At 41.4% G+C, this 16,192-nt stretch overlaps 1 protein-coding gene across 6 annotated transcripts in view; it reads right to left on the bottom strand.

The window, feature by feature from the left end:
* Window positions 1-16,192, bottom strand: part of tanc2b (tetratricopeptide repeat, ankyrin repeat and coiled-coil containing 2b) — a 173,121-nt gene that overhangs the window by 151,176 nt on the left and 5,753 nt on the right. For 5 of the 6 annotated variants that reach the window (XM_014335365.2, XM_014335366.2, XM_014335368.2 and 2 more), the window contains exon 2: window positions 3,485-3,588. The exons of the other annotated variant lie outside the window; for it this stretch is intronic. The gene's annotated coding sequence lies outside the window, so the exon portion shown is untranslated. The remainder of the gene's footprint in view (window positions 1-3,484; window positions 3,589-16,192) is intronic. 6 annotated transcript variants of the gene reach the window in all.

Below are 16,192 nucleotides of genomic sequence, written 5' to 3'. Positions count from 1 at the left end.
CCAGACCAGCAGTGCAGACAATAGAGTCTAACAAAAAAACTATACTGTTGTTTTTCTTAACCTGTCCACAAGGTAAATGAAAGAGAGGATGAGATTTCTTACAAGTGTGTTTTTCAGCCAGGATTGTTCCTCTGCTTTTCAGCTGAAATAACCTATGCAGAGACAATTATGTAATCCCTCACCAGCTTCCCGCTTAACTATCAACGGCATTAGCTGGCAAGCATGACTAAGCTAGAGCTGTCCCAAGCACAGAGGTAAGATAGAGGGCGAGTTATCCTTTATCTATTTTCATAGGGAAACCTAAACATTAAATCCATCCAAAGTATTAGGAGCAGTGTACAGCCACCGTGTAGCACCCCAGGGAACAGGAGCTCCCAGAGGATACACATGCAAAAACAGAGTGGACACACAAACTCCACATAGAGAACTGTCCCAGTTTGAACCCAGGGAACAGTGCTGAGAACTAAGCCACCATCCTATGGGCTGTACGGGCTGATAGATCCACCGTCACAGCACTTATTGGTTTTTAGACTTCTGTTTTAATGCTTCAAGATATGCAATTTGATCATGGCATGATGCAAGGAATCACATTCAAGAAGTCTTGATGCATGCTCAATCATCCAGGTAAGCAAATCCCAAAAAGTTGATTCTGTTCATCTGGACGTAGCGTTTTCAGTGCCAGAAACGTCACTCATCCAGGAAGTCACATGGAAGTGGTGGATCTGACTGAAAACCTAAGGAAAATATATGGCACTATGCAGAATGTTAGCTGCACTGATGGGTGTCTAAACAGGTTGATAATTTACAAATTAATGTATAAGACTTGAAAAAAATGATCAACATCATAAACTCATCAGGAAAGTCAAGAATTTAATGAGAAGTAAGGTAGGTTTTGTGTTAAAGAATTTCTGACTGTTTTTCATTAACAAAAAGACAGACATGCACCAGCCCATTCACAGCAGCCAGAAAGGCATTTTATTCTTTCATTCTTTGACTATTTGGCAACAGAGGTCTGTGGTTTCTGTGTTATACTCAAGTCAAAGCAATGTTCAAGCTGGAGGAAACATATCCCCTGAACATTCAAGCTACTTGGAAAATAATCCCTGGTATTATCTGCTCATAATCTTGAATGGATTTTTGACTACAAGTACAAACACGACCCAAAGCGAAACCGTTCTGGACTTACAAACTGGAGGGAAAAAAACAAAAAGCAAAAAAACAAAATCAAGCCAGCGAGGGCAGCTCTCCCTAAACGTACACAGAATTTATCTTGCAACTAAATTGGTTTGCTTCACAACTGGCTCCTAGCGTTGGCGTTTGTGGCTTTCAGTGTGTCAGATTTGACACAGCTCTCTTTCAGTAGCTGTGGGCTGTAGCTAACCACCCACACAACCCACTGGAGACCAAGCAGATTCCCTTCACCAGCTTGACAACACAGATCATTCTCATCATTGTCCCCTCGAGCACTGAGCAGACATTTATTGCCTAAAGCATGTGACTGGTCAAAATATGACTAATACTATAGTGAGCAAGTCTATAAATGCAGTTCCTTTACTGTAAAAATGAGCTGAGGCTTATAGAAAACTACTGAAGCTACTAGAATATAGTGCAAACCACCAACACCTACAGTTTCCAGAGGGTTAACACCACATCACTTTGGATGACATGCACAATTGAAGCACTAGAAGCCAGCGTTTTATGCGCCCGGAGATGTTGTCATATTTCTGCATCTTCGCACCAGTGACCAACGCGGGAGCCGCCACGCAACGTCAATCACAAACTGACAGGTCCGCGCTGATGGCCAAAGGGGGACAAAGCAGCCTTCCTGTGGTCCAAGCCCCGAGATTTGTGCATTTTTGACTTGTTTACCAAGATGGGTGTCCAGAAGAGGGGAATTCTAAAAGATTTATGAATATAAATCAAATCAACCGCTCAAACAAACAAAGAAATTCCTTCACACGCTAAAATGTGAGTAATTCAGACCTTTGCAGCAGTTTATGATTATAATTTACGCCAGCTCCTAAACAGCACTCGCAGACTGTGTCCCTTTTGTACAGTCCCAGCTTTACAGCCGAGGAATCTCTGAGGAAGAAGAAAAGAGCCAGTGTCATGCGGTCAGAAGGCATTTTAGTCAGACAAAAATTTGTGTCAGCACTTTCTGCAAGGGAGCGAGAGGCCAGCGTTCAGAGCTGTTAGCCTCTTTCTCAGAGGAGAGCCAGGGTTTAATGGGACTACTCTTCCACTCCATTTGCCTGCTCACATCTTGCAGGCCACAGCTGCATACATGTGAGCCAGTGACTGTCGCTCTGCATACCTCTCTGCAGCCTGGGAGCTCCTGAACCCACTTTAACAGCTGACAGAAGTCGTTCGTCTTCAGGCGCACACTTGAACATCGAAACGGACTATGGACAAAACGCACGTGGATGAGACAACACTTTGTCCTGGTAATAAGACTGCAGAGGTCGCTGACAAATTACGCATTTTCGTACCTCCTTACCGGCCCTAGAAATTATCGCACCACATCCTCATGCTGCTGTGTGGGTTATAGTTTTTCTGACTGTGACAACACCAGAAGGTCTTGCTCTGACTTTGGATCCATTTCAGACCCAAACAACAATTTCATGGCTGGCTGGTCTCAAAGTAATTACATATGGCCTCAAGCCGGAGCATCGATCAGTACCCGGGACACTTCTGAAAAATAAGACTATTTTTGATAGACAGCTTCTTTAAGAGAAGACAGCACCTCTACCGTATGGACTATGGAAATTCACAGTGAAAAAGAAGCAGGCTCTATGTTTCATGCATTTATTTCCTGTTGACAGAGTTTTCCGAGTTAACTCACATTCCCAACTCCCGTCTCCTGAAAAACAAGTGTTACATGTTCAACTACTAAATCTTTAAATAACACAAATTTGAAAGAAACAATTTGCTAGAATTAGCATCCCGTATATAGCAGCTTGAAATATAGTTCCACTTAAACAAGCAAGCTGCTAACTCCCAGTTTAGCCTTCTAACCAAGGGTGTCAAACAAAGGTCTACAATCTGGCCCACAGGACAGTTTTGGAAAATGTGAAGGAGGGCATAATTTTGCACTTTTAATTAATTAATTTATTTATTTATTTATTTATTTATTTATTTATTTAGTAGTTTTACAGCTTTTCCTCCTGATAAAGACCTCCCCCGTGGCAATACCACAACAGAGTAATAAAGTAAACAAATGGGGAAAACAAGTTCCTGTTTTTTGAGGCCACAGTCATTTTTTTAAGAAACATGCTCTGTATACTAACAAAAGCTTTCGGCTTTATAATTACAGGACAGTTTTTGTTCTCATTTTGTGGCCTACTTACACATTGCAAGCTTAACAACATATCTACTGTTCTGTGAGTGTTCCTATACCTCAGGACTTTTCTGTGGTGCATCTGTAGGTGTAAAAAGGTCCCAGCTACACACCGGTTCCTGTGCCATGAAACTTAAGAAGACTCACCATGAGCAGACAACAAATCCGGCTTTGAGGGCAGCGAGGCGCTACATTTCGCTGGGCTGAACCACAGTCCCAAACCCTCTCCAGAGGGGACACCCAGCAGCTCTCTACAAAGGCAATAACAGTGAAATAAAACACTTTAAGGTGAGCAATGAACTGAAAGGGCCTTGTATTGACACACAAGAGAAACAGCAGACACTATTTGACATCCGACTCAGTGGAGTGGCAAGTCCACAGAGTGAACAGCCTGACCTGTCACTGTTCACTCTGCTGTGGATCTTTTTCCAACAGAGAACACAAACAGCTTTCGGGGCTACAAGGCCTGATTGTTAGGGCGGACTGGGACAGCAGACAGTTGTCATATTCCACAGAGGGTGGAATCTGACATGAAGTACTGCTTTGAAAGTTGTGATGTAGAGGCTCTAAGTAGTCTGACCGAAAGTCTGATTATGTCATTAGATGTTGAGTTAAGGACGGGGGAGAGAGGGACCGAAATATCTGTGTGGGTGATGTTAGCAGCCATGTGATTAACACGAAAATGAGTGGGAACCGGAGAGATGTAAATGTGAACGGCTATTGTTTGGCTGCTCCCAGTGTCGAGCATTTAAATTAACATCTTTAATACACACAGGCCACCCAGTGGTAACATTACATTACATCACATACTGCGTCCCCCTTAATGCTCATAAGTACGGTAATCTTCGGCAGCATTTATTAGCTACAGGGGACCCACTGAGCTCATTCCAACTTCATATATTTATTTTACACTCTACAAAAGTATCCCTGCATGATTCACAGTTTAAAATAATATTTATGCATCTCAAACGGGGACTTGGTGCAGCCTCTCACCTCATCCACTGTCTGAAACCCCCCCCCCCCCAACCCTTTAACCCGAGACAGCATGAAAAAGGTGGACCATGTTGGGGAGTGTCAAGCAATGTTAACTTTTTCTTCCCTAAAATGACCTAAAATGAGCATCCAGAGGTGTTTTTGCAACCTCGGGTATTTCCCCCTAGTGGCCATTAAAAAACAAACAAAACAACAAAAACAACAAAAAACTGACCGCCTGGCAACCGCCTAACAACCGTCTGTCGCTAGGGAAAAATGAGTACTCCCCAACCAGTTGCGATCAGTTGCTGAATGCTACTGTGATATCATCTACCAGCAACGCAGGCCTAAAGACTGGTTTAATGACCCCTCTGTGAGCACCAGTTGCTATGGGAAAAGCTGTATTCCCTGAGCAGCTGGTGAGTGGTTACAAGAGGTTGTTTGCCGTTCGTAAATGAAACTGGTTACAAAGAGATATATGTTGCCGTGCACGTAAACCTCACAATTACTTTGGTTGCTAAGGAGATTGACACAGTGACCTATAGTTTGCATGGAACTACACTTGTCTGTAAACACCAACTATACCCTATGAGGTAGTGAAACTGTTTAAGTTATGCCTTACTGCTACACCTTTACTTTGAAGGTGAACTTTCTCCATTTCCTGCTTTGTGTCGCACATTTTTTAAAAGTTTCTCTACTGTTTGGTGATTGGTTAATGAGTGTTTGCGAACACTAGTGTCATCCATGCACCATGGGTGACCAAAGAAAGGAGGTTTTTGGAACTCCCCTGTATTTTTTCACCAATTTCACTTACACCAACCTCTAGGAAACTCTTAAAGCTGGCTGGAAAATACACGTTTTCCCCTCGGCCTGTATAACTGAGGCCTAAACCAACTTTCTTCTGTTTTACTGGTCTAGCAAGTGGCAAGGATTTCTGTGTTCTGGTAGAGCTGTGTGCCAGAGATGCCCAGAGTTGAAATCGATGCCATATGAAGCCAAGAGTATAAAAAACCTGTCAGAAACCAAACATTTAGAGCAGCCTGAAGCCTATGCTATTGGCTTACAGGGCTTAGTTGTGCATATCCTGACCTCATTAGAAACACTGATTATGATTAATCTGAGCACCCACCATTACATCATATATATATATATATATATATATATATATATATATATATATATATACACACACACACACACACTTCAACTGTGAGAGACAGAATGTGAAAAAAAAATCCATGAATCCACATGGTAGGATTTGTAAAGAATTTATTCGTAAATCAGGGTGGAAAATAAGTATTTGGTCACCTCAAACAAGGAAAATCTCTGGCTCTCACAGACCTGTAACGTCCTCTGTAAGAAGCTTTTCTGTCCCCCACTCGTTACCTGTATGAATGGCACCTGTTTGAACTCATCATCTGTATAAAAGACACCTGTCCACAGCCTCAAACAGTCAGACTCCAAACTCTTTTGACGATCAGTTAATTAAGTGTATTTGATTAGCAGCACTTGGCTGCAACTTACACTCTTAATTCATATGGACACAGTAAGGCTGTACTATAAAGTCCTATAAAAAATGTGACCGTCACATGCAGCAAATGCAACATAGCAGGGATGTGCACTGTACCAAAAAAGCTACATGGAATCATGTTCAATAGCAACTTAACTAGCACACACTTTTGGAGAGAGGACATTACTTGCACCAGTTTTTGTGAAACAAATATTTCCCTAAAAGCTTCCAGTGTGTTTTAATATTTTCATTCAAGATTTCTGAAGTCCCCATTTCAACTCTCACGTCTCCCGCTGTCATCCTCCAGACTCAATGTAGATAAATTTCCCACATCAACTAAGAAAAAGAAACAGAAGGTCATTTCTGCACAAAAGACAGAAAAGAATACGGCAACACAGTAATCAAGTTTTCTCAAGGGTGTCACGCAGAGTTTGAATACTTTTTTCCCCCCATTTTCTAATTATAGTTTGCACATTGCTCTCTGTAGGGGACACTTTATAAGACTTAATCTGTTTTACACCAACTTGCCAACACATTAATTAAGCTGAGCAAACCAAAAGTCTAAATAAATTACAGCAGGAATCATGAGAGGCAGTAAGAATAACTCCATCATTCTGAGTTAGACGCTTAGAAATATTTTTGTTCTGGGATTTGCAGGCTTAGAGGGGAAATCTAAATAACGTCTGTGATGCTATGCTTGGGGTAACATTTGACTTTTTTAATTGAAAGCAAACATGAAAGCCCACATCGTGATCTTTAAATAAAATGTCATCTCCTCTATCAAACACTATTTTTTAACTGCAATTTTTCTTACTGTGAATTTATCTGACATAACATTTCCAAGGAGATCTGGTTATGCGAGTTTAGTGCGCATGCAAGTGAAACAGTCTGCAGAAATACAGCTAATGGTTCGGGGTTAGAGAGAGCTAGCAGAAGCCATAGAAAGCCACTCCCCTTGTCACTCCAATCCAGAAGGGTCACATTGTTTGGGCAGCTGCCCCCCAGCAGATGATGATTAGAAGAGAAAGAAGGGCGAAACACGTCCCTGTGCTGCTTGTCTGGTTTAGCAAGATACGGATTGTTGCGGCTAAGCCTGGTGCACAAAATGAAAAAACATCCACAGAAATCCTAATCATCTGGCAGAATAAAAAGTAAATTCTCTTTTGTCTGCTGGGCTTCTGTGTTATTAGCCGAACAGGCCAAGAAATAAGATCAAAACAAATTATGTGACCAACACACTAAGTCCCCATTTCACTGATAAATAAGGCATTTAAGCTTTCCCTCTCATCTCCTCCTCAAAGGCCATGAGTGTTTCAGCTTTCATGTAATACAAATGCCTCTGTGTAAAGGCTAGCACTTCATTTATGCCTTTTCAAGCTAACATCATGAAGAAGCCACTGTTCTGTCCAATTTGAGAAACGGGTACTCAAACAAACTTGCCTGCAGCTACACGCTCAGAGAGTAGGGTCGTTTGGCCCCGATCGCATTTTCCATTTCTGAGATATCTAGGACATAAAACACATGATAACCTAACATCACTTACAAATATTTAAATAAATCACCAATTAAAATGAGTAAAAACCAATTAAGACAGGTGATGGAGAGAATAAGCAATGCAAACTAATATGGTGGGCTCTTTAATTACACGCTGTAGACTAATTTAGAGTAAACTTGGTACAGTTATTAATTTTATGCCCCTGACTCAGGTCACATAAGAGGCAATGAAATTCAAATTAGTTTTAGAAATAGAAACAAACAAACTTTTTAAAAATAACAAAAGAATTTTTTCAATCCATTATAGGTGAGATGCACGGTATCAAAGCATAGGAAGCTATTTTTGGCTGCTCCCTTGCCACTAGGGGTCACCGCAGCAGGTAGCTCCACCTGTTTGATTTGGCAGAGTTTGATGCAAGACGCCCATCCTGACATAAACCCCACAGGGATTTGTGTCTCTGGCTGGAATCGACCGAGCGACCTTTCACTTGTCAAGCGAAAGGTCGCTGGCAGCTGGAAAACTGTAGTAGCATTCAGTAAAGGTCCCACTTTATCACTTGTTGTTCACAAAGAGCCAATCAAGAGCTGAACCAGGAAACATATGAGCAAATTTACTCATTATATGATGTAAGTAAGTGTAATTAAATCTAAGTGTAAGTAAAGCTGCAATGTTTCAAACCTTGCATAAGTATAGCAGAAGTTTACCTGCAATGGGCAAGAGGTGTTTTAAACCTCATTTTGGGCCAAAGTAACTAAAGTCTTTTCTTGGAATTAAACTTAGGGAATTCTCCCCATTCATTCAGATAGCCTTGGTCCTGTTTACATGAAATAACTGCCTGAAGAGGTTACCAAGATGGCTGCTGAGTGTCTTCTGCTTCTAGAATGGCATCTTTGCAAACCTTGGTCATGTCATTAGCAAACACTGTTACCGCGCAGCATGCAGCCTCCTCAGCTTACATGCTGCTGTGCATAATGAACGTAATGAACACAGGACACCTGTCCACATAGCAGTTACACCCGTCCACCATCTGCATAAATTTAACCAACACTTTTCAACTTTTGCTACCACTGGTCAGTGTTTAAAAGACGTTGGTGAATTCTAATGTGGTACAGTTGTAACAAATCGGTCTGTGAAATTTCTTCCCTCCTAGATATTTCACGATCAGGTGCAAGCGCACAGTGGAAACATTTAGGAACCACTGATTCAGCCACATAAAGCCACTGAGGTGCATAAAAGTCGCCAACGCTGTTGACTCAATTAGTGCAGAGTTCCAAACCAGCTCTCGGTGTTGCCAAAGAGCTCTTGTAGGTGCAACGTGCAGGTGATTTATAGGTACAAAAATCCAACATGACCACATAGGCTTTGTATCCAAAAGTACTTCATCACCTGCTCTCACCCACCATACTGCAAAAATAAAAAGCATCAGAGACAATGCTGCTGCCTACTGCAAGTCAGGCCCATTAGTCTTTTATCTACAACTTCTAACATAAATCTACTCTCATCAGAAGACAACAAGGCATTTCCCCTGAAATGGATGTGTAAGTGCTGCACAGTTGCTTTTTCCCCCCCATTACTTTTCCAAGACCAAAATGCAATTTCTAAAGTGACAGTCTGGCCTTTAATCCTAAACTGGCGCAGCACTCTTTCCAACACTCACCTTCTTCAGCATCCTTTAAGCACAGATGACCTTTATTCCCAGGCCCAAAATGAGAAATGGTGCCTCTTGTGCCGAGATTTCAGCTCATTAAAACATGTTGCTAATGCTGCCTTGTGGGGAGCCATCAGAGAGAGGCTTAAAAGCCCTTTATGCCATCCAAGCACAAAGGTTTTGGACTGCTTTGTCAGAAGAGCCAAAACTAGATATACAAGTATAAGCTGTAAAACAACACAAACACCTCCAGCACCTACTTAAGAAATCAGCTGCCTATGTGCTTAACGTTTTATCACAGGAAACAAAAATAGAACATCTGAACAGCAGCTCGGCAGGTGTGCTGCGCTTTGAGTTGGAGGTACATGCTCGAATGACAATGTTTCATGCCTTTATCGAATCACGCTGAATTAAGAGACATCAAGTTTAAAATGCTACGAACCTCCTAAACAAACACATGCCATCTGCTGGTCTACACTCAGCAAAGCTTGAAAAGTTTGCAACAGCTATTTTGAGCTTCATCTTATGCAGCGTTAATCAAGATGAATGAAACGTTTAAGCAAACACAGTCTGTAAGCCGTCCTGGCAGAAGAGCTGGAGCCTCCACAGCATGGCGAATGGGATGTGGTTAGGCAGCTGGCTTAAAGCATTGCCCAGGATTAGCCCCTTTCTTAGAATTCATCTCATTACTGCAGTTACATCTCATAAAAGGGTGGGTGATGAAGAAATATTACTCAGTTGCTAATATTGCAGCTAAAGTAGAGCCCCCTGTGAAATATGTTTCCGCCTCTCTTTTTATATCTAGACACCAGACATACACATGGAGGAAGCATAAAGACTGACAGTCCAAAGCAAGAACATGAATGAGCAGAGTTACTGCTAATTTTCTCAGCTTTTAATGGCTCTCCAGCCTGAAAATAAACATGAAAAAGCACAGTGTATATATAATGTGACTCACAGGAAACACTGACCGTGTCACTAGCCAACTACCTCTGTGACTCCACGTTAAAAATGTATGCTTCAAGGCCTTCTGTGTCTTGTTTGCTTAATGAAGACAAGACATAATATAGTTTCCTTGGAACTGGCATTAACACTCTGTGGGGTTTTCAGCTGGATATCAATTAGAGGCTCATTAGACGTTTAGAGACGGCAGTCTCTCTGGCTTCCTGTCGCCCACTGCGAAAGTAGCTGACCCTAACCTTGAGGGAAGGCTGGTTCCCTGTGTCCTTTCAGCCCTGGATAAAGAGCCATCAAGGAACTGCGTAAGCCATGCTTCCTTTAAATCTTGCCAATCAGAAATCACATCGCTTAAAATTAGAAACATGTGCCTGTGAGACGTAAATGGGAAAAGCAACGATTTTGCTTGTCCAAACAACATGAATCAACTAGTTAGGCTATCGCATATTCTACAGACATCTAATAACTGATCATAGTGCCCAATATTGGTGTGATATCAGAATTAGCATATCTGCTTATCCACTTTGTTAGTACGGTTTCGGCTGCTCAGGAACAGAAAAAGCAATAGTCTTGTCGATCACATGACACAGACTCAGTGCAAATAGACATGGTCAAGATAATCTAAGGAAGTTCAAACCAAGCATCAGAATGGGGAAGAAAGGTAATTTGACTGACTTTGAACGTGGAGTTAGTGCCAGATGGGATAACAGAGAAAATATCCAGTGAGTGGCAGACCTCTGGGTCTGCCTTGTTGATGCCAGAGGTCAGCATGCAGTGCTACATGTACAGATTGTTGAGAGTGTTGCGATGTAAAGTGTTCGACGCAAAGAGAAATGCATTTAGTGCAATCTGCGCGCTGTGTATTTGCATGTTCACTCATCCAGGCACATGCAGCTTCTCTTTATCCATGTGTAGTTTGGGGCAGAGGTGATGTGGAGTATTTTTAGACACACTCAGGGGGGGGACTGTGTGTCCTGACTGCTAACACAATGAGCCCTCATGCCTGAACAAGGACATATTTTGGAGACTGGAGGCTAAAGCAGTAGACCACTCCCCTACCTTGAAAACAAGCCACTTTTTATTAAAATGAGCTCCAGCGTTCTGTAAAGAAGGTCATTTATTGGTTAACTCACAATATTTCGCTTTATCACACAAGCACAGATTCTTTAAATACAGAGTTAGATTAGCTTGCATTCTACTTACATTACTCTAAGTTTTAAAAAGAATACAGAGTGGTAGAAGCATGCCCCAGTAGAGCCAGAGCTGAGACTTTTCATTGCAAAGGACAAACCCATGCAGCTGCAGGGATTGTGGTCAGTAAACTAACATTTGCATGAACTGAGAAAAAATCTTTTTGATCTGCAGGTGCTTTCTTTTCTCAAATTTATGTACACAAAGTGTGCGTGGCTTACCCATGTTGGTCTCAGTAAAATACAATAGTTTCGCTTAAAGGAGTCTTAAAAATAGCCTGCACGCTGTGCCACGTAGCATTACAGGGCTCCACACTGACAGTAAGCAGAGAAAGGGCCACTTCACTTAGCTACGAGTCCTTCAATCAACAGTTGCTGCTTGAAGGCAGTGCATTCAACATACTCAGTCAAGCATTATGTCTACAAAATTGCTTCTTTTGAAAACTTATACTGTACGTTAACATTTTTTATGCAGTTATTGCAACAGAAATCTGTACAAGTTCAAACTACTACCTTGAAATGCTTTTGTGGGGTAATAGTTTCCAGCGCCAGCCTTCCTGTGTACTCAAAGCTCAAACAGATACATTTTTATTCTACTTGTACTTAGTAACATACCGTGACCACAAGTTCAACAATGTTTAGTTTAGCCTACTTTATTTACTGGAATTTAAACTTTCTTGCACAATTCACCTTTTTTACCATCAAGTGCCTCATAGTTCAAGTGACGACGATGATCACAATGATTTATCCCACTATAACCTGTAGATCGATAAAGATACAAAAAATTACCATTGGATTACTGGAACAGCATCAATATCATGATGTCCCATCGTAGGCAGCGGGAGCCCGGAATGTCTGCAAGCGATCAGCAGTTAAGCTGGGAACACACTGGAAGCAATTTGATAGTTGCACATCACTCTGAAGCTCAAGGCTGGTCACTCGTGGACATTCCAGGCTCTGGTTGCCGGGTAATCCTCTAATGTATTTGCTTCCAGGATATTTATCAATCTCACCGCAACAGTTACTTTGCTTGTAGTCACAGAATGTCATTTACTTATATGCTTTCTGATTGCCACATTGCTGCGAAACATTTACAGTATGTACTTGACTTTAATTTTCTCTTCTTCCCTGTAATACTAAAAATGGTATGAAGTATTTTCCTGGGTATCACTAACAAGTTTGACATTCAAGTATCATTGAAACCCCAATTACTGCACACAAGTTGATGGATCTCAGTTGAGCAGGTAGAACTGCCTTGCTCTTTTTTCTTTTTAAAACTTATGTACATTTTTTTCAAGCTGCATGTAATCTATTTTTAATCAACTTAAGCCAGGCAAGCCTCTGGGTTTGTGATACACTAGCAAAAATACATTTTCTTTTTTTGGCACTCTTTGGTGCTGCATACAGAAAAAAAATCATTAGGGATTTGTTTTGATCTCACATTCTGCAATTGTTCTAATCACTGTTGATTATATATTGGTCGAAAATATATTCAATATTTATAACTGGAAAAAAAGGGGGGGGGGGGGAAATGAAAGGTACACTAGGAGAAACCTAGTCACTCTAAAGTGGATGGCAGAAGGAGGAGGGCTGGGAGGGGAAATGAAAGGTACACAGTCCTCCACAGAGACCAATGTGTAAAGAAATTCATAAGTATCTTTTTCCCCCCAGGCTCCATCGCTCTACCGGGTTTCATAAAAATTGTCGAGGCAATTTTTGCTTAATCTGACAGTAAAAATAGACGAATCCCACTGAATGTACACCTTGTGTCATTCAGTTTTATATTGAATCAGACTGTAGGACAGTGAGAGAAACCCAGAAGCTGGACTGGAAACCTGAAGACTTGTTTACTGGAAAGAAATTATAGGGATTTGGTGACACAAACTGGGCAAACCAGAAAATACAATAGAATAGCCTGCTTACTGCTGATAAGAAACTAATGTCATCAACTCACAGGAATGTGTAAATACTCAAAATATCCATGGTACACCAACTGATTTAGCACGCCAGAGGTCAGGGTTCAGCAACTTCAGCTCATTCTTGAGAGATTTAAGGTCACATGAAATGCTTTGAGAATAAACGTCCACTATTGTCCTTCAAACAGGGGTTGACAAAATCGTTTAAATACTACTAAAGTTAGAGCAGTACAGGCTAGGGCTAAAATGCAGTAGAATGTGGTCAGAAGCCAAATCAAAGTCCAAAACGTTCTGGGACTCAACCCATAAAAATGTGTCTGAGAGCACCCCTTTAAGGTTATTTTGTGCCTTCTGAAGCACCTCTAGTGCTTCTATTCATCCGCCCGACAAGGTCTACCAATGACTCTTGGGTCCAGGTTCTGATCTGCTAAGATAATCTTCAATATTAAACTTTGATGTTTACCACAGATGTTGATATTTACTTTCTGGACAAGTTTGAGGTCCGCGCTGTGCAGATGTACATGTGGTAAGAAAGAGACTTCCATGGACAGCAACAGGACGATGGAAGACATGCAGAGGTGCACAGGAAGTTGATCTTTAAGTGGAGACCAACTGCATTTAAATAAGAATGCTTTCCTTATTTGTCGTGCTTTCGGATGTATGATAAGCACTGACATGAAAGATCTTTATCAGAGCATAAAAAAAAAAGATGCTTCTGTAGTTGTCAAGCACAGCGGTTCCACCATGTTAAACACTCGTCACACGTAGCAGAGTATGAACACAGCTGAGCAGACAGTGGTGCAGCGTCACCATGGCAAAAAAAACAAAGGCATTTTCACTTTCACTACAACCTTAACCACCTGTACATATGTATTTATACAACATGTATAACAATTAGAGAATTGGTATCTGTATCAAGATTGAGATGGGTCTGCACCCTAATAGCAGGCTTCTGGTTGGTCTGTATTTTCTCCAGCCACTGGAATTCTTTTTCTTACTGTATTTTATTCATTGTAGTTCCTAAATACAAAGGGTATCATTGACAACAATTCTGTCTCTGGACTCTCAACAATGCTACTTTTCATAAAACTCCTATTCTCTACACTCCTACTCTTATCGTCACACCCTGCTTTAGCACACAAAGCAAGTGAAGGCAGCTGTATTAACAACAAGGAGCCCACTATATTCCACAGACACAAAAATGCCTGTAAAATTATAATGAACTTAACCCATTAATGGCTCTTCTCATCACAAAGCTGAGGCACATCTCCCCACACAGAACAATACTGGAGCTATTTAGATTCGACAGAGCACTAGTGTTTCTTTGACAACCTCACACCAGCCCACATATCACAACACAAAGCCTTGGCAGCCACATTGTCAATGTACAAACATTAAGTAGGTGACATGGCGCTCACCCCTATTTGTCTTGTTTTGAACCCCGCGATGGATGGCAAAGACCCCCGTGATCGTCTAACAGTTACGCAAGCTGCTGTCAGCGACGAACTCAAGGTAGAGGAGTTACAACGCCTGGATGATGATGTGTTTGCCGTGTGTGAACAGAAGGTGACAGAGTGAAGACGCTAAAACTAAACATCTTTGGAGTGAGGGGCTAGAGGTCACGGGTTGCTCCTGACAACATTTAAAAGTCGAAGCTGCTGGCATTATGCTGTAGCTGTTGTTCCAGCTATGAGACAAGGCTTTCAAGCCTGATAAATACTCTGTCATTCATCTGCCATCAGCAGCTGGGGCTGACTCAAGCAGCTGCTTAATAGGCTAACAGGGATCTTTGGTTCCCAGGTGGAAGTTTGAGTGGCAGACTGATTGGATACAGCCACACATCCAATCTTTGTTATCTAGAAACCTGACCATCATGGCAGAACCAGGTAATGTAACGTAATCTAAGAGGTAGCAGACATAAAAGAATGCATGTGCTTCTTAAGCTTGACCAGTAAGAAATGATTAACTTGATTTCATTAAGGTTGCAATGCAGAAATCAGCTCAAAGACTCCAGTGACAGCAGCAACTGCCAGTATGATATATATCTGTGCAAACTACAGGGAGAGCAGCAGAAATGACTTCCCACACATCCCAGCACAGGCTTCTGGTCTTGGCCCATATTCATTCTAATACATCACTCTGAACAGGTCAGCATCTTTCAGACTTTAAAGGCCATTTACAGACACTTCTCTACATTCACACTGAGCCGCCAAAACACCAGAAAAACACTGAAATTCTTCTGCAGGAAATTTACTGGCACCCGTGAGGCTTTCCACTACGTCCAAATTGTTTTAATTTACTGTTTACGCTGCAAACACAGTGTGCCAACAAGCCAATTCTCATTATGATGATGACTGTGATTATTAGAAGTAGCTAGCTCTGATGTTTGGCTCCATCGGTAGATGCTTTGCCCACACAGACTGTGACCTCGACATAGGATTATTTGTGCATTTATTATTTACTATATTTTTTAAAGTAAGTCAACAACGAAAAAGGATGTAGGCTTTGGTGGGGAAACAAAGAAAACTGTAGAAGAGGGTATGAATATCTGACTCCACAAGCAGCCATTTATCCCCATTATCTGTACTTATTTGAAACAGCAAATGTCATACACCTTCTCTTCTGAGACGTGCATAGCTACCACAGTGCTGTAAGTGTATGGTAAAAATCAACTAGTGCAAATAAGCAAATTCTTCTTTTAGATGCACAAAATACAACGTTGAAAGCTGAAAATGCATTGCATCAATATTTATTGATTTATTGTTACGAAACCATAACCGATTGCATCCACTGCAGAAAAAAAGCACTTTCGATCCAGCTGTATTTTTGGTTTCGACGGGCTGAAAGAGCAATGAGCGAAAAACATGTTTGAGAAATACAGACAGCCTTACAAGCACCGTTCTTTGAATCTATTCTGTTTTGACTGTTATGAAACTGTAGACCTGTTTTAATACAAAATACATTTCCCAAAATACTACCACACTGCCGTTGTGGTTTCTTCTGCAGTAACAAAGCCACAGAAATCGACTGTATGCCGTTTGCGGCTGTTTGTGACAAATAAGAGCGCAGAAGTGCTTGATCTTCGACTGCAGCAACAGAGTCGACTCCTAAGACAAAATTTAGGAATTTTCTATTCAAAGCCAGAGTGTGAGTACACTTGTACTTTT

This window comes from Haplochromis burtoni, unplaced genomic scaffold, assembly GCF_018398535.1.
Source record: "Haplochromis burtoni strain Fernald_Lab_line unplaced genomic scaffold, NCSU_Asbu1 Contig_6, whole genome shotgun sequence".
NCBI classification, from domain to species: Eukaryota; Metazoa; Chordata; class Actinopteri; order Cichliformes; family Cichlidae; genus Haplochromis; species Haplochromis burtoni.
The sequence above is the reverse complement of the archived record's forward strand: the minus strand, read 5'-3'. Positions and strand labels throughout refer to the sequence as shown.